This window comes from Pecten maximus, chromosome 15 (genome assembly GCF_902652985.1).
Source record: "Pecten maximus chromosome 15, xPecMax1.1, whole genome shotgun sequence".
Taxonomy (NCBI): domain Eukaryota; kingdom Metazoa; phylum Mollusca; class Bivalvia; order Pectinida; family Pectinidae; genus Pecten; species Pecten maximus.
Window position 1 is genome coordinate 29374981 of NC_047029.1, and position 25336 is coordinate 29400316.

The 25336-nt window shown below is 34.7% G+C and overlaps 1 long non-coding RNA gene across 1 annotated transcript; it reads left to right on the forward strand.

The window, feature by feature from the left end:
- Positions 1-13664: 13664 nt before the first annotated feature.
- LOC117344057 lies at positions 13665-17044 on the forward strand. Its single transcript, XR_004536114.1, has 5 exons — positions 13665-13703; positions 14201-14239; positions 14416-14454; positions 16170-16223; positions 16757-17044. It is a non-coding gene; the product is annotated as an uncharacterized LOC117344057 (long non-coding RNA).
- Positions 17045-25336: the final 8292 nt, after the last annotated feature.

Consider the following 25336-nt stretch of genomic DNA (forward strand, 5'->3'; position numbering starts at 1 on the left):
AATATCCGTCTGTAGTTGTTTCGCCAGACCAGAAGTCCGACAGTTTTTTTTGCCAGATCCTAATGGCAGACTGTAGTTGATTTGGGCCAGTTCCTATTTGCTATGAACAACCAAGGACCAATGAGGAGAAACATGTTTTGGAAACACTTATTATAATAAGATAATAAATATTGTTTAAGGACGGACTAACGGACGAACATATGCTGTTGGATGATGGTGAGGAGAACTGGTAGCGGAGAACATTGTGTATGTGTATCGAGTATGATAGAGACTAAGTAGTGATAGTATACGTACACATCGTCTTTGACAAAACTGCGACCTGATACCACTATTATCTGTCAACAAAATACCAATAATTACATTCATACCGATTCTTAACATAACGATATTGTCACGTGTTGCAATTATGAAGACTGAGTGTCCTTAAAAAAGTGTTAGATTTCATTGTTGAAACAAATTTTTGATTGGAGATAATTATTATGTACTCAGACTATTTTACATGTTTGTATTTTGCTTTGTCTCATATATAGATTATCACTAGCGATACTATCTACATAAACAATCTAGCAAAAGTGGTGCCGACAGAATGACACACAGAAATATATTTCAGAAATTTTGCGAAATCGTTGTCTCGCTATCTACGTCAAAAATAAAATATTGACATAATAAGAAATCATATTTCAAACTCAAAATCGATTAAATGAGTAGAATATACTTTGTAAACTAAAATATAGATTCGCATGGAAACCCACGAAAAAGTACAAAGAGAATAATACCAGGTGCATCCTTACACAGCATTCTCCTTTTAGTGCTTTTCTCTGATAACAGTTAACTTTTTCTGTGTTATAAATGATATATTTATTATTCCAGTCTACTGATATTCACCACAAATCGATTTGCTTCAACCCAGCTGCATATAATAAGGTTAGTTGGGTTGATACATACATCAACTCTATATGACTCAGGGCAAGGCAAGACGTTGAAGTTGAGGCCTAAGTAACGTCAATCCGATGTCTTGCCGATTTCTACATATCTAATCGACAAAGCTACATTGTATGCTTTTCATGAGCTTACTTTTAGTCTATGTGTCGTTGACTACACCTTTTAATCTCCATTCTAACCAGCATAAAGATGTCCATAGCGTACAAACATTATGTCCAAGGGTGGCAACCGCTACAGATAATAACACATTTTCTGTAAAACGTTGTTAAAAGTATTCTGATTCATTATGATCGATCGACAAACAAGATAAATTGTTATACATTTTATACAATCACGCTATGACCATTCTTTAGAAGTTTGATCTTCTAATCTTATCATATCGGAACTACTCTGACGTTTGAACTACTGATCCCGTGATCAATAAACCAACCGTTACCACAATTACATACGTCTCTTCTTCTATCCTGCTGAAATATGATCACGGTTGAATCATATCTTTGAGTGTGATGAATTACATGTGATTTAAAAATAAATTTTCTCTGCATCAGCATCAATGTTTGTCTCTTATTTGTTCATATTCAGCAGTAATTATTACTAATATATATAATTTCTATGGGATGCGATTTTCTTCCTTCTTCCCCTCCCCTACATATCCACGAACATCCATACATATAAATGGACATTAAATGTCACATTACAACATAATATTCAATGATAATTGAAATTTGAGCATGTAGTTTTCTAAATAGAAAATTGTTTTTTAGCTTAAAAATTGTTTTTCCTTTTTGGTAATATTGTATACAATCGCATTTCTTCTATTTTATTGTAATGATTGATGTATTTGCTACTTAAAAAAATTGTCGGATTAGTGGTTTCTATTTACACAAATAAAGACATAGTATTTCATAAGCATGCTCTAAATTTGTTCTCTGATCTCTGAATCACAATTCATTAGCTTTGGTATTCATTAGGCTGTATTACGTCAATTACGATAATGTCGGTGAAAATTAATTACCAAAGGTATATAGATTTTCAACAAATTAATCAACATGACAGTCTTTCCCCTGAAAACTGGACATCATTTTACACATGGATATCGTAGACCGTGTGACATAGAATAAATATACACCTTGGGATTGATGATGTCTCGCATCGTTCTTGACAAACCAGCGACCTGGTTATATTATGTCTACAAATTCCCAACAATTATATTCATACCTTTTCATTTCATATAGTTGAAACAAGTTTTAATTGTCAGATAATTGTTAGATAATTGCGCCATTTTGCTTTGTCCCGTGGCTTAGGTTATTACTTACACTTATCGCTATAACATGTTAAAATAGAGCCGGTTTTGCAAATTACAATGATAATAAAACAGGTAAGCTTGTTTTGCGTCATTGACGACGACAGGGGCACCTGCCAGAATTTAGGTCAAATACGGGTTACGCCACATCATCTGAGGATATAACAATGAAAGCAATAGGTTTAATAATCACCAGAACCGCATGCCTTCACTAAAATGTCACGCATACCAAGCCATTATTGGGTGAGACATACAAATTATATTCAGTCACAGAGAACTTCATAAAGTTATTGGGGTAAGTGGACAGTAAAATAAGAATTGCCTTGAATGTACAACAGTTTCAGATAGTTTGCATTCATTATAATAATTAATTTATGTTTATTTTTTTCCGAAATGAAAACTTGTTTTAAATAGATATGTAACAATTACGTAAACGGCTGTTTATTTTATCTATTGAAAATTAATTGTTAATTAACGGTAAGTATTCGTACTATCGTAAAATCAACGTTTGTCATTTGATGTTTTCATTTCGTGTAAGAGGCTTTTAATCTTTATCGATAATAGAAATCAAAAGTATGTATTTCTTTTTAAATGGAATAGAAAAGACAAATCCAGTAAGCGAACAAATTAACTCCACCTTGCGAGCTGATTTCGATGTTTCGTTATTTATAAGATGTGGATTAAGTGTTCTAGCTGGTGTGATGGTTACAAATCATTAACGGACTTTGGTGATCCTTGCCCGGCTTTCTCCTCCGGGGAGTTGCTACCCTCGATTTATCAATAAATGAATATGGAACGTAAATCTGTGTTAGATACCCGTGAATGTACTGACTACGGCAATGCATTCAAAAGTTATCAATAATTTTCGGTTCCTATCTCTTCCTTTATCATTAGCCCATCTTTCACCCTTTCTTGAGCGTTCACTGCCGTTCACACAAAGTTTGCATTAGAACTTTTTAAAGAAATGTGACACTGGCCAAACCCGAATGGCGGACTGTAGTTGTTTTTTTTAATGTTTTTTTTTTTTTTTTTCCAGACCTGAATGGCCGACAGTGTGTAGTTGTTTCTGGCCAGATCCGAATGGCCGACTGTAGAGTTGCTTTGGCGATACACGATTGTCCGACTGAAGTTGTTTTGCCAGACCAGAAGGTCAGATTCTAATGGCAGATTGTAGTTGATTTCGGCCAGTTCCTATTTGCTATGGACAACTCAGGACCAATGAGGAGATGTATTGGAAACAGTTATTATAATAAGTATTCATATGCTACTGGATGATTGTGAGGAGAACTGGTAGCGGAGTACAGTGTGTAATGTGTATCGAGTATGGTAGATACTAAGTGGTGATAGTATATATACACATCGTCGTTGACAAAACTGCGACCTGACACAACTAGTATCTGTCTACTAAATACCAATAAGTACAATCATACCTGAGTGTCCATAATCTTTTTTTTTTTAATTTTCATTGTTGAAACAGGTTTTTAATTGGCGGATAATTATTGGGTAATTAGGCTGTTTTACATGTTTGTATTTTGCTTTGTCTCGTAGATAGGTTATCACTAGCGCTACTATCTACATAAACAATCTGGTAAAAGTGGTGCCGACAGAAAGACCCACAAATATATATTTCAGAAATGTTGCGAAAACTACTTCAAAAATAAGATATTGACATGATAACGAAACCATATTTCAAACTCAAAATCGATTAAATGAGGTGAAAGTCCTGAATAAATACAATGAAGATTCGAATCGAAACTTCTGAAAAAGTACAAAGATAATAATACCAGGTGCTCCATAAGGGTGAGCATCTTCTCCATCGACCACCCACGCCATGCAAGTTTGGGTCAAATCAAGGTTAAGTCACAATCTCAAAAAAGATTTAGGGTGGTATCAACGAAACAAACATTAAACACGTCTGACTTTATATTGAAAAAAGTGTAGTTTTCTTCCCATTAGAGCAGCACTGCAAAAGGTCAAACGTTAGGCATTCGAAAACTAGTATACTTAATTCTAAATTTCGGTTCACTTCGATGAAACGAGACTTTAACACGAGGATTAGATACATTCGCACAAATCGTTATTGAAACATGAAAATGGGTTGGCTGTTTGTCACACTACAAGGAAACACGTGTTTCTATCTCCCTACAGGCACTGCTTCATGATCATAGGAGACCTAGAGTTACGAACAGTAGAAAAGGGTTTCCTCTTTTTATTCATCAACTTAGGTGTTAGTGAAGAAACCAAATGAAATACCATATAACCATGGATTAGTGAGGACATTAACGTTTAACCAAACAAAGGCCTGGTGGCTAATTCATAAAAATATAAAATGCAAAAAAACACTAAATACCTAAAAATGATTAAGACATTCAAATTTTGGAGCTTGACATCAAATGTTTAAATAGGTAATTAAACTATTGTCCCTTATTGACCCACCCCCTCCATAGTCATCACTTCTTGAGAATAATATACAATTATAGCCTTTTGATGAGGTCGATGCATGGTTTTATTGACCGAAGAAAAATTATCGACCGAGGACGAAGTCCGAGGTTGATAATTTTTCTTCGGTCAATAAAACCATGCATCGACCGAAATCTAAAGGCTATAACTGTTTTATTATTTTTCTTGGTTTTGTGTTCATCAAATAAACAATAAAACATTTCTTCAAATTTGAACATTTATTTCTGTCACAACAAAAGAATTTTCATTTCTGAAAAATGTTATAATTGATGGTTATGTTTTGACAATCAGAATCAATCAGAATATTTCTGTTAAAGTTACCTTTGTATACAGTAGAATTATGGTCATTATTTATGTTACAGTTACCTTTGTATACCTTTTTGTATACTATCATTATGGTCATTATTTCTGTTAAAGTTACCTTTGTATACTAGGCCTAGAATTATTCTCATGATTATGTGTATCTTGAGAATTATTCATCTTCAGAATAATAACCTACCTTATACTGCAGGAGTTGTACATCCTGACTACTTGTCAGAAAATCATACAATTTCGCCAGATCTTCCTCATTGATGGCCGGATAATGGTCAACTGCCCCATATCCCTGTCGTTTCAACTCTTTTGTCATAGATTTAAATGCCTTTACAGACTTCTTGAACTGCTCGCCTTTCATGATGTTAACCTCACGTGTCAATTCCAAGTGTCTTTGTATTCCGTGTCTGTATGATAAGAGAGTAGATTTTTTGTACAGTTCTCCGTTTTTGTTCCTCATTTCAAGATAAAAGTTAGCCAGGGCCTCATCTAGCTCGGAGATTTCATACGTTTCAAATTCCGCAGAAAGACTTTTACTTGTAAGGTATTCTCTAAATACTCGCACTGCCGTCGTGGTAACTCTTTTCGTGTTTGCCGCATCTGCATTGTTAAAGATTCTGTCTTTTTCATCCACTGACAGAGAAGCAAACCTGTCAGCCATTTCGACTCGTCTCGTCTGCGATTGTTTACAATCAAGATCACGCTAGACGCTTGACTGTTTATTTCAGTGCCCTTCTGAATCAAACGCTCAAATGACTAACATGCTCTGATGCTCTGCCGCGGTTTTTTTCCCGATCTATTTATAGATGGATCGGTTAATCAACTTTTTCAATCAACTTTTATCGGTCGATCACCGTTTTAAGGATGGTCACGTGGGGTCTCAACGTCCAATGATATTGGCGCAAAAACTAACTAAAATAATAATACTTATTATCATCTGATTGAAATTGATTATACTGTTGTTAGACTTCAGTAGTAAAAGAGTATGGATATACTTTTGATATTTGTTGGAACATACATGTGAATAACACCTTTAAAACTGGTTGATAAAGAACTAAGACTGCATTAAGCTGATGTTTCCTACTACAAACCCTGTCGATGAAACAAATGTAAAATCCTAACCAAGGTTAAACGGATGTTAGATTTGTTTGGGTTGATTGTGTTGGTTTGTATACGCACCCATTAAATTATTTAGTTGAAGTCATATTAAGAGCCAGAGTTTTTTAAGGGTGTGTCAAATTTTAGAGGTGGCGGGAAGCTGTGGTACAGGGAAAAAACACTTCCGACCTACGGTCAGTATCTGGCAACTGCCCCTAGTGGATTTCGAACTCGCGACCCAGAGGTGGAGTGTTAGTGATAAAGTGTCGTGATAACCTAGCAATCCGGCCACTGTAGCCCCTGGCGATAGTGATTTATGGATTTAGATGAATGAACTAACACTGGTAGTCAGTTTTTTGTTCTGTTGGATTATATACGATATGCAATAAGTGTTACTATTCTCAGCCAGTGCCAACGTTGTTCGTAACGTGACATATCCTAGCTAGTGTTTCCCGGTCTGTTCCATGCTTTCCAAAACGTTATGGTTTAGTGTTTAGCGTATAGCTCCATCGAAGTCGAGGCAACCACGATAGCCCAATGGGCTAAAGCGTCGACCATCTACTCACACGATATTGTATACATCATACTAATCTAGACTCATAGTATTATGAACCGATATGGAACTGAATTGGTTTGCAATAAAAAAAAAAAAGAAGATCGACAAGTCACCCGACAACCGAAAAGACTTTTTCCCCCATTTTTATTATCTATTTATTATATTTACACAATACGTAGAGTTTACTGGTATTTTTTTCTGATGAAAGAGAAAATGAATTCATCGAAGCGGCATACAAGTGTGGAATCATAACTGATTGTGATGCGTAAAAATGATATCGGCAATTGAAGCTACAATAATACTTTAAATAAATTTCAAAGATAAAATGCATAATTTTACTAAACCGTGTCAAGTATATATGTAGGCCAGACACAGCGGTGTCGTTATATAGACCCACAGGATGGTCATATTGTAGTGAAATTGGCGGAGTCCTAATTTTCGAACGTGAACAATATCCTATCAATTAAAACTAATTTTCAAAAACGAACAAAACATTGTCTTGCGTCAAACAAAATTTAAAAAATACTAGTACAAAAGAAAATCTGACAACCCTGAAAGGAGAACAAATTTGAATCGAGCATTGTAATATTGTTACCATTGAAATAACGAAATCGTTCAAATCTTCAAATAGAGAAGAAGAATAAAAAATAACTTCTCTAACGACATGTAATTATGCGATACACATGTTGTTTAAACAAAGTAAAGTAAATAACACGATTCCATTGAAATTCCTCAAGGCCATTTTTTGGTCCGAAATAAATTTGTCCCAATCATTACGAAATGCATTGTTTCAAAAAATCAAAATCGTGTAAGAAATAATCCTCAACCGATTCCTTTAATTGTCAATAAAACAAAAACCAATTGGTGTTATTTAGTAATTAAGATCTAAATTAAGAACAGCGTACGTCACAGTGATTATGCCTAGAGTGTATTTAAAGAAGAGTGGGATCTCTGACAGTCATCTTGAAGATTAACTGTTGTAACCACGATGAAGCTCGTTATCATTGCAGCTCTCTGTCTGTTGTCTTTGGCCTGGGGCCATTCACTGGTAAGTACTCACTGTTCACATGTTCATTATCTATGTAGCAGCTGACTGATTGATATTTCGGTAATGAACAGCCCGATACCCTAACTGGAGCATAGTGACAAATCTTATAGATAATGTGGACATCTGAATCGCAATGAATATAGATTGTTTATATGTATACAAATTGTGCAAATGTTATATTTATTAGCGCAATTATAGCAGGAAATTCATTGTAAACCTTCGAATTAACAAGACTAAGTGTATATGATGCATTGGGTTTGATGATTTGATATATAACATGATAAAATGATACATTATGCTCTAGTATCACCACCTCACATTAAGATTTTGATATTCCTTTCCTGACTTCGTTTGATGTTCTTCCGTCACTTGTACATGTGGCAAAGCTTAGAGGCCCATGATATCACCTGGCGAGTCCTAGAAGGACAGCTGTATGATAAAGTTTCATTGATTTAGGTTCTGCTTTATTAAGATGATCAGTGTAAAACAAGAAAACATCATGGCAACATGAAAATCAAAATATGAAAAAAGCAATTATAAATAACATATATTATTTATTATTGTTTAAATAATGAGGTCATAACGCTATGGTGTTTTACACTTTTGTGGATGGCACAAAAGACACACAAGGAATTAACATTTTTCAATACAAAGAATTTGATACAGTTGAGCCTCATTGGATACTTTTATAACAGGATAATTTATAGGAAAATAGCGAAATACGTTTCAGTTGAACGCGTCTTTTGGTTTGTTACAAAACACGAGAAAATGTTGTTTTATTTATTTTTGAAAATAACAGTATGAAAACGGTCTGCCTTGATAAAAAGGTGAACGACCTTTTAAGTATAAAGGTAGTGGTATACAGGCCGATAGTGTAAAACTTGCAACAAGTGCCATTAGAAAATAATAATCACTATTACAAAGAATACAATGTGTTAAATGCTTCGGCTCGCTGAAGAGTTTCGTCTTAATTTACGATTATTTCGTCGATGAACGATGATTTATAATCATAAATTATTCATTATTTGAACGTTAGAGTACCATGCTCCGTATATGACAGTACACAGCAGGCGCAGATATCCAGGACTTGGAAAGGGGGTGGGGGAAAAGTAACAAAGACCTCGTTAGAACAGGTAACAGAGACCTTATTAGAACAGGTAACAGGACCTTTTCACAACAGGTAACAGAGACCTTGTCAGAACAGGTAACAGAGACCTTGTCAGAACAGGTAACAGAGACTTTGTCAGAACAGGTAACACAGACGTTATTCGAACAGGTAACACAGACCTTATCAGAACAGGTAACAGATACCTTGTCAGAACTGGTAAAAAAGATCTTGTCAGAAAAGGTAACACAGACCTTATTCGAGCAGGTAACACAGACCTTTCAAAGTCTTTAAATTTAATCTGTAGTTTAATCGATTGGCTACTCCAAAGAAGATTTATAATCAAGGACATCACATTATCTTCAACACCAGCCGCTTACCTCGATCTTACAACGTAAACAACGTACAGCTACAAATAAGCAGTACGATAAGTGTAATGATAACAATTTATCGCTTTCTATTTCTAGTCCCCGTACTACGATACTTTCGTGATATAACAAAATAACAACGCAAGGTTTCGATAGATGTAGGTTCATTAAGACAACGGAGAAGTTTTATGGTTAACATCATGATCTAATTTGGAAATATTTCATTTCCTTTTACGATATGAAGTTTGATGTTGTTAACATATCTGGTGCTTTCTGATGTCACCACCCAAGTTCTCATATTCAGAACATGACTAAACTGGGACTTCACTTAATATGTATGACGTGTGTAGTCCATGAATTAAAGACGCTTAACCTTTCCGAACATCAGGTCTTATTCTCCTTATTCTTTTCCAGAGATCTGCATAAAAATAAAGATGTCAATTTTGCACATACATATGTATGTGCCTCATTTCATCGACTTTAAATTTGAAATTCATTATTATGTCTGACGTCTGTCATTATATCGGTAATTGACACTAACTTTGCTTGGATGCTTAGTGCATCTGAAGATAATGTCTAAATAACCTATACTGTACTAAAACATGACAATTTTCATCTTCATTTTCATGTAATGTTCTATTAAAAGGCTGAAAGGAAACTTGACGGGCTTATCATAAAAAATGAAGGAAAATAAAATGCCGTGTTTAGTGGCCTATTTTCAAAGTTCTAATCTTCACTAGGATATGAGAAGAATTCACATTGTGTAATGAAAGTGCCTGCCATTTCTCTGGTAACATGTCATATATTGAAAATTACATAAAAAGTAACAAAAGTTATTTTTGTAATGATACGAAATTAGCATGCATTGTAAAACAACATATTTCATTTCAAATATCATAAGCTTTACTAAAAATGTCGCTTTTCATCTTTGTTGTCATTTTATGTTTAATTACTAGGCTGAAAGGAAACTTGTCAATGGAGTAAAAGATAAAGACAGAAACCAAAAAAATCCCCTCTCTCAGGTGTGTAGATTATTTACTAGTACGGTAAAAAATTTAATGTCTCAATGTTGTTGGGAAATTATGATTGGTGTTATAATTATTCATATACATTGTATATCATGTGAAAATACATGTCCTCCTCTTCGAATGGGCTTATCATAAGAAATGAACGAAAATAAAATGCCGTGTTTAGTGGCCTATGTTCAAAGTTCTAATCTTCACTAGGATATGAGAAGAATTCACATTGTGTAATGAAAGTGTCTGCCATTTCTCTAGTAACATGTCATATATTGAAAATTACATAAAAAGTAACAAAAGTTATTTTTGTAATGATACGAAATTAGCATGCATTGTAAAAGAACATATTTCATTTCAAATATCATAAGCTTTACTAAAAATGTCGCTTTTCATCTTCGTTGTCATTTTATGTTTAATTACTAGGCTGAAAGGAAACTTGACGATGGAGTAAAAGATAAAGACGGAAGCAAAAAAAATCCCCTCTCTCAGGTGTGTAGATTATTTACTAGTACGGTAAAAAATTTAATGTCTCAATGTTGTTGGGAAATTATGATTGATGTTATAATTATTCATATACATTGTATATCATGTGAACATACATGTCCTCCTCTTCGAATGGGCTTATCATAAGAAATGAAGGAAAATAAAATGCCGTGTTTAGTGGCCTGTAATCTTCACTAGGATATAAGAAGAATTTACTGGGTGATAATGAAAGTTTCTGCCACTCCACTGGTAACCTGAAATATATTGAAAATCAAGCAAAAAAATAACAAAAGGTATTTTTGTAATGATAAGAATCAATCATTAATTGTAAAAGATTAGATTTCATTGCAATTATTATCAGCTGGTATTCATATTTCAATTGATGATATTCTGATCATTATCGAGTCTATTTTTTATTGCTTGTTAAGTTAGACCCTCATTGTTTTCGGAAGTGTCACTGTAGTTTGTATCTATACGATATTTGAAATTCCATTGTGCACTAAAAGTTGATAAACTACTTGTACGCTGATCAAATATTTGACTTTGCCCAGAACTGTCCTGCAGCTAGGGCAAACAATATAATACATGGAAAATTAAAAAAAAATCAATTTTGTAAATAATTTTACTATCAACGTAATGCGAAAATGGCATATTGTTTTATAACAAATAATGTAGACCAAATAATTAGTCGATAAACTTATTTATCCTAAATATGGTAGTTGCGGTTTGTGTTGTATTGATACGCTGATAAGTATAGCGCGTGATAGATGGCATTTAAACGTATATCAACACCAGAAGCTCTAAAAAAGACTATATAGTGACAATGCCAGACAAATGTAGATATTGGCCTTTGAGGAATATTATTCACCTTCTGAATAAGGGCCTACGTGAGTTGAGCGACGTTAATATCGAGCATTGACGCGTTTCCGAACCTTTCTGTCTTGCTTGTCCAAATAATGCTCGATTCGGGATTTCATGATGGACAATCAAGGCCTGGAACGTTGTTTTGAAACAAAAGTCACGACAAACCCTAGCAACATGGGGCCGCACTTTGTCCTGCTGTAACGTAATGTTACGTCGATGGATAAAATGAAGAATGTGTGGTCTCAAGACCTGATCCCGATATCTTAATGCTGTAACATTACCATGGATAACCACGAGAGGTGTTTTCACGCTTTGATACACCCCTGCTTATAACATAACAGAACCTCATCCGAATCTGTCGCTTTCCGTTATGCGTCAGAATATCGCACACCATGAAGTCGTGAGACAAATTATCGTCCATCTTACCTTTGAAGCTCGAAACGAGACTCGTGAATGGACATCACGCGTCTTAAGTGAACCAAACGAAACCGATTAGTTACATGTGCAAGCAGCCGCTGCATTCGACGTTGGCACGCTTTTGCGTACCTGGCGGAACAACATATTGACGTCAATGTATTAAATAAAACGCCCCCACCGATTCCTAGCCGTTCCTGTGCGCATTGGCTGACAATGAGTGCCGACTACTTGATCTACAGTCTCCGTTGCTGACTGAAATTGGTTATGGAGGTGCAAGAGACGTATGCGTCTATCTTGACGTCGCGACGTAATGCGCGGACGTCCCACTAATCAAATCTCTCCGTCCTCTGAGAAGCCAACATGAACGGGATATCGTCTTATGTACACATATTGCTGGGATACATTACGTTGCGAATGTTTCTGCATTATCATACCAATGGCCCTAACACTATCGACTTCACCCAATCGCTGCATTCGTTCTGCAATAATTTCAAAAAGAAATGTAGTATAGCTGTTTAGCACCTAATTGGTTCAAAGTTGTATATTTCGTGTTTTTGTAACATTATATTCTCCTGATGCGAGATATAGTTTTAAGGACAACAAGAGGAAATCAAAAACATAATGTAAATCGTGATTAGTTTGTTATTTAAAAAAAAGAATCACTAACGTAACAATGAAATCTAGAACACACACACACACCTACAAACAGAGCTACTTAACCAGTTTATTGTAAAAATCAACCCCGCCATGCAAATAAGGCGAGATCGTTTGGGTTTGTGATGTTGAGTCTACAGTAACAAATATCATATATGTAAAGGAAATATTCAACAGCTTAATTTTGTATAATTCCTGATTGCAGAAGGATAAGGAGACTTACGAGACATTCACCGATTCTTATGTAAGTTTCAGAGGTTTTTAATTGTTTTCTGCAACGTCTTTGAATAACCTTTTTACATCTTTTTGTCAAAAAAAAAACAACAACTCATGTTCCGTGAAAGGCCAAACGAAACACATTTCTGTCGTGTGGTATATTCAATACCACGCCAACCTTCTTGTTAATATGTCAAGATATGTCAAGATCGCACGACTGTTTTGTTGATTGTAATTAATAATGAATGAAGCACACGAAGGCTGATGGATAAGGTGTGAGCCTCGTACTGAAGGAGGTACCCAGGGATGGTTTTAAGTCCTACTGTAGTCTCTGCCTATATAAGGCCGTGTACCCGAGGACTGGTCTATTTTGGCTAGTTTATATCGACGGCTTTTGCAAAATGGACAAAATCGGTTCGGGTTAGAGTGAAAGAGTCTGCCATTGCCATGGCTGCCATTCTCGATTGTTGCTTTAAATTAAACTTATTCACCTGCTCTCGCTCCATCAGACTTTGATTTGTTTCCAAACCTGAAAACAGGTATTTAAGGCACGCGAACCCTTACCCTAGCATGTAGTGGATGACGTTCTGAATAGCCAAGAAAAGGAGTTCAATAAAAGTGGCACTGAGGCACTTAAACACCGCTGGCGAAAGTGTATAGATACTGAAGGGGATTATGTTGAAAAATAATACAACATGTCTGGTAAAATTCAAATCCTTCAATACGAGGCTCACAACTTATCAATTAGCCCTCGTGTACACGTACAGGAAGATTTTAAAGATAATTGGACCTCCTAAATAGCATATTTCCTAATTTCAGGATGATAAGAGGGATTACCAAGGAATCACCGACTTGTATGTAAGTATTTGAGCCTTTTTTTTATTATGTATCTAATTTCGTGTGACACAGCATCACGCCAACCGTTTTATAAATATATCAATACCGTACATATGTATCTAGTTGGGTGTATAGTAACGAACGTAACACATATAATGAGATTTAAAGGGAAATTTCAACATCCTAAGTTTGTATATTCCACCGGATTTTAAGTAAGAAAATGTGCTTTTTGAATGTGTTGTCTGCAGCATATCCAAGCAACTTTTCAAAAACCTTTGTAAGGGAAAATAAAAACGCCCCGTAGGTACCGTGAAAAGGCCAAACGAAATTTACTAATTTCTTGTGAAATTTACAACATCGCACAAACCTTGCTTTAATATGTCAAAACCATACGAATTTGTTTTGCTAATTTTAAAATGACAAGAGGAATTACCAAGGAGTGACTGACTTAGATGTAAGTATTTGAGTTTAATTCATATTTTGTTGACTGCAACATTTTGCATTTTTACCTATTTTAGGATGACAAGAGGAATTACCAAGGAGTCACTGACTTCGATGTAAGTATTTGAGTTTAATTCATATTTTGTTGACTGCAACATTTTAAAATAACGTTTTAAACCTCTTTGTCACGATCACATAAAAAACAACACATGTATCGCAAAAAGCCCAATTGAAAAATAATATTTTTTGTGACATTTACAACATCTTAATTTTGCATTTTTACCTATTTTAGGATGGCAAGAGCAATTACCAAGGAGTCACTGACCTAGATGTAAGTATGTGTGGTGTTTGAATGTGTTGTCTGTAGCATATCCAATTAACTTTTCAAAAATATTTGTAAAAATTTTGTAAAAATATCAGGATCGTACGAATATTTTTGTAAATTGTATAGAAACGAATGTAAAGCATACACGGAGATGTTTTCCATGATTTTTTCAGCATCCTAATTTTGCCTTTTTTTTTAAATTCTTGGACGAAATGAGGAACTTCCAAGAAACCATCGACTTAGTTGTTAGTATTTGATTTCTTTTATTTTGTTGTCTGTAGCATTATGAAATGAATTTTTAAACGTTTTCGTCCAGATAAAAACGATAAAGATCGATAAAGACCCCTATATCGACTTATTTGTACAACCCTCACACGCGAAAAATATCATTTCCGTGTGATATTTACATTATCCAGCCTTCAGGTAAATATATCATACGATTGTTTGAATTTGCCTTGTTAAATGTATTGAATTGAAAGGAAATATTCGGTATCTAAAGTTTGCACAATCCCTGAATTTAAGATGACAAAAATTAAAAAAAAAAAAGAATAAAAGGTTATTTTTATCTGCCAACTGTAAATAACTTATTTCACTTTTTGATCACTATGAATATAACGTGGAAATGTGTGACGACAGATGCGTTAATGTGTGGTGAAGATTAAAGTCTTTTTCTGTTGTTTTTTTTTTCTGTTTTTTTTTTTTTTTTTTTTTCATTAATTGTTTTCCAAGACCTCATAGATTAAAAGCATCTTAAGCGCAACCGCAAATAGAGTCTAGCAACTCAAATTTTAAGAACGTTAAGTCTTAGATTCGGGTGCACTTTTTGGTATCTGGTATCATTTGTGTTAATGTTGCACATGCATTTGAAAACTACCAAAATCATCTATTCGTATGACGACATATACAGGTTATTCTATCTGTTCCCCGTTAGTTGAAAGTTTTTAAATATGTTTTCTATAAATACTTTTGAATTGTTTAGATATTTATTAGATTTACGTTAAAGCCAACTACTTTTAGTCAGGAATATGGGATTTATCACCCGAAATCGCCATTGCTTCCCCCTTTAATGTTTTGTATAAGTACCTGTTAATGAATTTGTTATCATAGGGACCATTTTTTTTTATTTCTTGATGATCAGCAAGAACAAAAGAATAATTTTATTTTTATTTTACTTAATTGTTTGTCACAAATTTAGATACCCAAGCTCTTTATAACGATGAGAGAACAGCTAACATATGTCCCACATTTCTCTGATTTTCAATAACGTTTTACGCTTGATTGTAAGGCATGTGTTCTATGGAACAAGGGCATACGAGTATGGGGTTGATAAATAACAGCGTTTGTTATTTTCATTTTGTTCTCACCTTATATTGTCACTAGCATATCGCGTATGTAACAGACTCTTCAATATCAGCCTCTTACCTCAACTAAAATGAGGCGTTTCGGTGATAATTTTCCAAATACCTATTTTTTTAGGGAATATGCCTTAAATAGGACGATGATGAAGCTAATATCAATTCAGCAGATCAATGTGGTTTGGAATTTACTCACATGAATTTCGTGTCCACAGATTTGTGTGTGCTGTTTTTCGGAACGCATGGGTATATAATATATACTCAGCTGTTGTTTATTTGTATACCGGTACGGCTATCAACGTTCAGGATTGCAAAATTATTGGATTATGAAAGTAAAACTACAGCATTCAATGTTTTATCTTTCAGGGTAACCCCGAAAAGGATAAAGATAGTAAGAACCCAAAGAATGCCCCTCCAAAGGTAGGTCCAAGCCAGGTCATGTTAACACAAAAGCTTAATGCTGATTAAAATCAACTATAAATCACAATTGTTATAGAGAAAACTAATATTTACATTTTGTGATATGTGTGTAATTCGCAATCAAAGAATTAACTGAAGGAAATTTTTACTCAGGTAAATTCTGAGTACAAATGCGAGGATAATTTATTGATATTGTACGATATTTGCATTTGCATAAATGTTATAGTACCAAACATCTACACGTGTATTACAATAACTAAAACATCTTGAGCTGAATAACCATTAAGTTAATATCAAATCAATCTTATTAAAATTAGACTTGTAATTTCTACTTGTAATTTTCTACGGTGCACTCAAATATTGCAGTGTGTCGCAGAGTATCGTAGAGGAAATGAAATTACGTGTATAATTTTAATTAGATTGATATAAAATAAAACATCCTCAAGCTGGAACTAGGCATTTTTCTCATGTATACATTTACATTTTTTGTAATATAACAAGTAATTACATTCCTCTTTATACCTGTTTAACAGGGTGGGAAATCTAGGAAGCGCATTATCAACCTGCTGAGATCCTTTTTGGAAAATGAGTGATGGATTCAGAACGACTCTGACCTTTGCCTTACCGACCACATGACTATAGTACCTGCCGCTTCCACAATCGATCTTTATTGTTCTTCTAGGCATACCTCTCTATGCTATTATCATGTAACTACATGCGCGCATTATATACGTGTAATATGATATCGGTAACGATTGATTCACGTCATTCATAATGTGACAAAAGTATATGATTTAAAATAAATAAATTTCTTTAGAGCATAACCATTGTTTGTTTTTCTTTCCAGTACCATTTTTCACAAAGTACTTTAAACACACAATATTTCAGAGGAGAGCCTATTTTAAGCGATTTTTGCGCTGGATGCTAAGTTTTGTTCATGGAAATTAGATATGTTTATAGTGCTTTCTGATTATAAATGGATTTTCTTACAAAAAAAAAAAAAAAAAATGAAAAAGAAACAAAAAATTACCAGGGGGCTTAAGATATCTGCATATAAAACATTATGACATTACTATTGCAATATGAAAAAACTCCAGAAGGGCTTGATTATTCAGTGTACACGTACGGTAGAATCAGCTGAAAGAAAGACAGGATTTCTTACTCTCTCGTTCGTATACTTTATCACCATACATTTCGGCAGTCGACGTTTTGATTGCTGGCGCTAGATTGTACCAGGTTTTGGAGCTAGGTGGAGGAAAGCCGGAGTACCCGGAGGAACACTACCGTTCTATGATCAGTACAAGGCAACTGCCCCACGTGGGTTTCGAACTCGCAACCCAGAGGTGGTGGGCTAGTGCTAAAGTGTCGAGACACCTTAGCCACTCAGCCACCGTGGTCCCATGTTTCTTCCAAAATAATATATAAATCGGCAGCAGCGGAATTGTGACCTGGTTTGAATAAAAAATGTGTTTATACAAATAAGGGGTAACGTAGTGATATTATAAAATGTAAAAAGTCCCTAATTAATATTCAAAAATTAGATTTTGATAAATATTTACTATTTTCAAATACTTAGTCAGAAAAACCTACATATATATGACACTTCCGTGGTAGTTACAGGTCTTTCAAATCAAAATATCTGTATGATCTGTAGTACATAAATTAGCATTCGCGGATTGTTTGCACGTATTCATGTGGCGCGGTGACATCTGCTTCCCGCCAAAAATCTGGAGTAATTGCTGGTACTGTTTCTATGATACTAGTATTATCAAAGCACGTGAAAAATTAGTTCGGGACAAAGTTCAAAATTCATTGAATCAAAAGGCCAGAAGGAGATATACACTAGTTGTATACTGATATATTTATTAAATTGTCAGCACGTTTGCTCAATAATCCCAGAGTGGAATAACAAAGTGGTGTTGTAGAAAAAGTAGTATTTGAATTCAGCTGGATTTTTTTTTTTTTTTTTTTTTTACAAAAACTAGGTACTTGTTGCAATCTACTTCTAATGCAGTACTGTTAATTGCTGGAGAAGAAACCCGCAACGGCAAGACCGGGATTTAAACCCCGGGACATTTAACCATCAAACTACCTGGCGACTGCACTTCAGCAAAGTCTAGTTCCGCTAAGCTCCTTCTTCAACAAAGTCTTCGATTCCGAAGACACAGGAGCCCCAGAACCACCTCCCGTGGTATTTAGCTTGGCGCCAAACGTAATAAGTGAGGGGAAATGGAACGACCTCTGACGACTAGATGAAGTTGTGCATACAATTTATAAAATGGATGACAACGTTTTTGGCAAATAAAACGCGTAAAATGACAGCGTATAGAAGTTATATGACGTTGTTATATAATGCAGAAACCTGACATACCTACGCGTTGTATATTTATAATTTTCTAAAAACAGTAAGAATATCTAATAAAGAATTGTGAGTAAAAGTCAAAGAGTCATAAACCTGGAGCAAAATCATTTGTATAGGGAAAGGGAACCGTTTTATATCACAAATTAAAGACAAACATTAATTTTATTTGTTTATTTATCTATTTTACGATTTAATTTTATATACCAGGAAAATCATGAAATTGCATGATTAACAATGCTAAATAGGTTTCCGGTATTGTATGTTTGTAATGTTAGTAATCGCTTACGTTTAGCATCCAATCGAGTATAGTCATGTGACTTGCCTTGGATGTTGTCAAGACCTATTCCAGGGATGCAAAGAGCAAATGTACACATAACCTATGGAATATAGCGGATGAATAGATATAATTCCATTGATACAGCCTTTTGACAATAGTACTTTGACATCATTTACGTGATCTGTGCAGAACAATACCCCTTTCAGATCTCCTTTTGAAAAATGACCTTTTTTCTTATTATATGAAATGATACGTATCTTTATTAACTATTATCATTAGATAATTAGATTTGCAGTCATTGAATATAACGCAAAAGTACACATTTAAAGAGCGAAATACCCATTACAATAAATATATTAACAAATGTACAGTAATTACTAGGATAATGGTGAAATTTAAGCCTCGTGAAATGTAACAAATATCCAGCTTTAAGTCTGAATTAATGCATTGATAAACGTGAGTTGTATCTCTCGTGGGTTTCGAACGGTGGGACGACCCACAGGTAGGCAGGTAGGACCATTGTACTGAAGACTATTCTATCCATTTTAATCGTTCAGTCCAGTTTTATCAAATTTAACAACTATTAATGAAAAATGTATAAAGTGATCATTGGTAAACATTAAACGGACACCTTCGTAAATGACATACTTGGCTATCTTAATACTCCAGAGTTCGTGTAAGTAATGTTATATAAAACGTGTTTAACTCATCTAGATATTGCAGAATAAATACAGTGCAAGCGAACAGCAATTTAATTGACGGTCAAATTTTAAAGGAATTGGTTGAAAGAGTAAACAGCAGAACTATGCACAAAATATGTCTTCAAACGGAAATGACACATGCTATCCACCAAAGGATTATACAAAATACGTAAAATTTTGCTGGAAACTTTATTTCTCTTCAGTTGTGAAACAAGCTATACTAACCTTAAGTAATCAAGTGCGTTATGTGTCTTACTAGTGGAGGAAATCTCAGTACTCAGAGAAAACCCACGTAGTCAACAGGTCAACGTAGTCAACCATACCGTTTTACTTCTGATCGAGGATTCTAACCCCGGCCGCATAGGTGAAAGGCAAGTATCTCACCTCTGTGCAACCAACCACCAAGTACATTCCAATTAATAGAAGACACATCAATGTAGTTGTTTATCAAGAAGGGAAATCAGGAAAGCAAAGAGGGCCTGTACATATGTTAATATATGATGAGTCGAGATTAATCACCAACTCCATAATTATATCTATTCATAAGGTTTAGAGCAATGATCATGAATTAAACATAGAGATATTTAAACGTGACATGCTTAAAATGCCCCCTAATAATGTTAAAATACAGGAAGGGAGGTGAAACAACGCCATCACAAAAACAATCTCGAATATCATGATTATGAACATAGATCAGATGTGCATATTCTAATACAGTGTTAATATAAGAACTCGCTTTTCTGGAGTAAATGTCATTACACAATGCATTATACTTTCTATTTCTTTAGTTTGTTTCACAGCTATGATATCAGTGTGGCTTCGTATTCTTCATTCGTTAAAACTGTGACGGTGAGAACTGAGAGGTTACAAACAATATAACCGATCATATCAGAGTTAACAATGACAATTGTGAAAAATAAAAACGGCCACAGTACGCGTTATTGTTAACGGTAATTAGTCCACCTTGTTTAAAGGTTTAACGTCAGAGAAAATTCTTCTCTTTATGTAGGACTATTAAAAGTGACACTTGACTACCACTGGCACTAGATTGATTGGGAAGATAGTAAAGGTCTACTGTACGAATACATTGGTAGCTAAAACTGTAAAATTATATAGAAATTACCTATCATGTCGTTTTTGCTTTGTCTCAACATTGATTTGGAAGTTTGTTTAGGTCCTCTGTACCTTAATGAATACATTGATTGCTAAAATTGTAAAGAAATTACCTACTGCAGTTCACAATTAAAATAACACAATTGACAAGCGTGCGAAACCATATAAACGTCGTGTTGACATCGGTATTTCTAACTTATATCAATTATCTTAAGAACACATATGTATAACGATAATTTCAACACTCAATTATGTGAAACTTTAAATTTATATGAACAAAGAAATGTTTTATTTAGCTAAAATAATGATGACAGCTCTTCGTAACTAGTCTTCAAACGTTTTGACTGACACATAATTATGCGAAGGGTCTCTCCTTGGAGGCACACCTGACTTACAGTCCGATGAGTTTGCTCGGGTCGTTGAAACAAAACAAAATACTATTATGGATAGCATTGTAAAAGGTAGGAGATAAAAAAACAAATATTTCTATTTTCAATCATTGCAACCCCAATACACAATTAAACTTGAGAAACATACACCATACAAATGACGTCTGTGTCTTTTTACCGGGATGTGTAAACAACGGTGTGACTTTTATGCCGCTATCCTGGGGCGTTATACTGACGATGGTGCTCTATATTGTTACTATTGTGTTGTCACTTGCATTTTTGGGCTCGAGTTATCCTCTGGTAAGTATTTTTAAATTTTCTTATCAGCAGACATCTGGGTAAAATTCTATTCCGGTCAGAGAGATTATACAAGTATATTTTTATTCCATGAACTTTATATCCGCAAAATAATAAAATTCGTAATTGTGATTGTAAATATTTATGAATATATGACGTTAAATAAAATAAAGCCTAATATCTAATTTCCTGATTTACATAATTTCTGAGTTGTGATTGTGAATAGTTTGAATGCATGCAGTTAAATACAGAAAGTCATGTGTCTAATGTTCCTGGTTTCATTGTTCAATTGCTTGTGCTCCAGCTGATGAAGAAACTGAAACTTATAGTTTCCTAAAAGTATGTCAACAGAGTAAATATCTTGTTATGTTAAGGCGATTATCAAGTAAGCAATCAAAACATGTTCTAGTTACAATCTTTCCGCCCAATTAAGCACCAAACGAACGAATAATTTGTTCCCGAATACATTGCAATGATATTTCTTTAAACGAAAACGACCGAATATATATGTATTTGAGGATACAAACCATTTCGCTTTTGTAACAGTTCCTTTACTTATCATGGTTGTTTAAAAATGCTTATGTCTCTTAGTCTCTCCACGGAATTTTATTTTGTGTTATGAAACCGATCCGCTAGAATGTAAACATATTTCAACAATATTTAACATTTCAACTTTCAACTTATCATAATTCATAATTTCAGGACGACAAACGAACCCCTGAAGACTCCAGTAACAATGTGCCATGGGTAAGTACAGGTGACCTTTGTAAATGACGGAGTCAGATGTGAACCAATGAGTTTTTTCAGAAATAAAAGATTATTTGCAGCCATTAGAATAACAATGTGTGGCCACAGACCCACTGATTAGATATCCGAAGCTACTGTATTTGTTGGGGTTATGGCACACATAAAAGTCAACCAAAGTTATGATGTGTTTAAAATCGTTTCAATTGTGACGTCAAAGAGGTATGGCGCATATTGGCCTGTTTCGACCTAACTGTGACCGTTTTCAAAATAAAAAAAATAAATGTTTAAAACTGAGTTTTTGGATACAAACCTTAAATCTATAACATATAAATGTTCATTACAATGGATATTTCATTAAATGACCATAAAGTTGCATCATCGGGCTATTTGCAACTTTCGAGGGGGGTTTTCCCGCATTTATATAATTTTTTGACATAGAGCGCATCGGAAGACCAACTTTTACAATGTCTTATTTTATTCTATGTACCAAAAGACAACTAAAATCCTATTCTTAAAAAGTGGTCCTCCGATGCGGCTGGTACCGAAAAATTGAAAAAAACGTAGTTGATAAAATATTTAATTCAGCATTAACTAGACTGACTTTATCTGATAACATATATATAAACATCTCATTGCCATATGTCCGCATAGCTCATATGGTAGAACCATCGGTTTGCAACCCAAAAGTTTGGAGTTCGAGTCACCAAAATGTTTATTTTTCATATTTTGTTATGTTTCTTAATACCATTTATTTTTTCTTTATCGTATTTTAAAGATATTTGCAACATTAAATGCATATATCCTATAAAATATTTAGTATAAAGATGAAAATGTTGTGATAGGAAAAAAAATTCACTTGGATAAAAAAAAGAGTAAACCCTTAACCGATTAACCCCGTATCATATAAAGTAAAATGAACTGCAGCGTCGACAACAAGCATACATGGATGGGTAGTGTAAAATTCATATTAAACATGTCAATTTTACTTGATTTCATATGGTATTGATTGAGTACAAACAATATCATCCGTTTACAGAGTACAGCGCGCCAATGGAGCATGACGGTCTATTTTGGTAGTGAGAGAATCACTGGGGTCACGTGATAGTTTACCTGTATTTTCAGCCCAGGCTATCGCTGTACGTAGCCTAGGTCAGGACAAGCGGAAAACGACCATACCTCTTTATATATAGGGTGTTTCCATGGCGTCAAATAATTTATTTGCATCATAACATAACAAATGGAGAAGTTATATCAACGTGTTATCACTCAACATACATTTCGAAAATAGTTATTTGCTTTGTGTTCGGGCTCTCTAATTCAATATATGATTTGATTTTTTTTTCAGTTCAATACAAGTTTAGCTGTTTAGGTTGTTCTGGCTCTTTAGTTCAATATATGTTTTAACTTTCTATTCTAAGACATGTTTGACGGTCTAGCTCAATACATGTTTTTACTGTCTAGATCAATACATGTTTGGGCTCTCTAGCTCAATACATGTGTTTGCTGTCTATTTCAATACATGTTTGACGGTCTAGCTCAATACATGTTTTTACTGTCTAGACCAATACATGTTTGGGCTGTCTATTTCAATACATGTTTGGGCTGTCTATTTCAGTACATGTTTGGGCTGTCTTTCATTAACAAATTACTTATATCCAAAGGCAACTCACCAAGTGATGTAAAGTTTCTGTCTCTGCTTTATACTTTTAGGATGCAGATTGGGAATTTTATACCGACACCAGCACTCCATACTGGGTAAGTATTAGCAGCTTTAAATTGTAAGCTATCGAAAGTGCCGTGGAAGAATCTACTGCACTATTACACTATTGCAGTACAATACAAGTACAATACAATATTAACATGACGTGATTGCATTGTCACTATGACGTCATCATTGCCAGCTAGTGTTATATATCATATCCTAGAGGCTGAAAGAGTAAGCACACCCTCGGGGTGGCAGAGAAATCTTGAGCAGGTAAAACGGAAGACAAAACCGTAAATGATGGGAAAAATAAGAATCATGAATCTAAGTTGGAGTTTATTCAGCGCATACTCCGTTTAATGATAGATTCAAGCTAATCCATATAATTTAATATACTGTACATTATTGACGGACTCTTGGTCAAGTACTTGCAAATATGATGTCAATAATCGGTTCAGCATTTCAGTTATACAAGCATAATGATACTATTTCTAGGATGATGGACATTGGGGAATGTCGGAAGCTTACTCCAGTACTCCGTCTTGGGAAGGTGACTCCAGTACTCCGTCTTGGGAAGGTGACTCCAATACTCCGTCTTGGGGAGGTGACTCCAATACTCCGTCTTGGGAAGGTGACTCCAATACTCCGTCTTGGGTAGGTGACTCCAGTACTCCGTCTTGGGTAGGTGACTCCAGTACTCCGTCTTGGGTAGGTGACTCCAGTACTCCAACTTGGGAAGGTGACTCCAATACTCCGTCTTGGGTAGGTGACTCCAATACTCCGTCTTGGGAAGGTGACTCCAATACTCCGTCTTGGGTAGGTGACTCCAGTACTCCGTCTTGGGTAGGTGACTCCAGTACTCCAACTTGGGAAGGTGACTCCAATACTCCGTCTTGGGTAGGTGACTCCAGTACTCCGTCTTGGGTAGGTGACTCCAGTACTCCAACTTGGATAGATGATTTTTAAACACCATTATTTGAAATTTCTCCCTCCAGTCACACTTCCTTGGATCCCATCATTACCCTTCCTAAACTCCCATTTCCTAAAATAAGATCATTATATTTAAATTGATTCTAATGTCATTTTGTGTAAATACTGGTATTTGGTGTAACATTGATGGGAAAGGGCTTCATATAAGTTGGGAAATCTGTGTCCGATCCCCAATGTATTACCAAATTTCAATTTATATTAATTTGTGAAGGCACAGTGAATGCTTTGGTCTACACAAGAGCAGTTCAAAAACGGGAGAGTATCATATTTCTGAAGATACAAAACAGATAGTGTACATTGAAAAAAGAAGGATAAGGGAATATTGAGTTGGAGTCTCAAATTGATTGTAAATAGAAGACAGATTTAAATACAAAATGAAGCATTTGACAAAAATCACCTTAACACTGATGTCCGTATTTTAATTTTTATCTTTTCTGTTTAAAAGGTTCACATGTTCACCGGAATCATGATACCTGAACTATTGGCAGCAAAAACAGTCAATTATCATATAAATAATATATGCAAAACTGTTCTC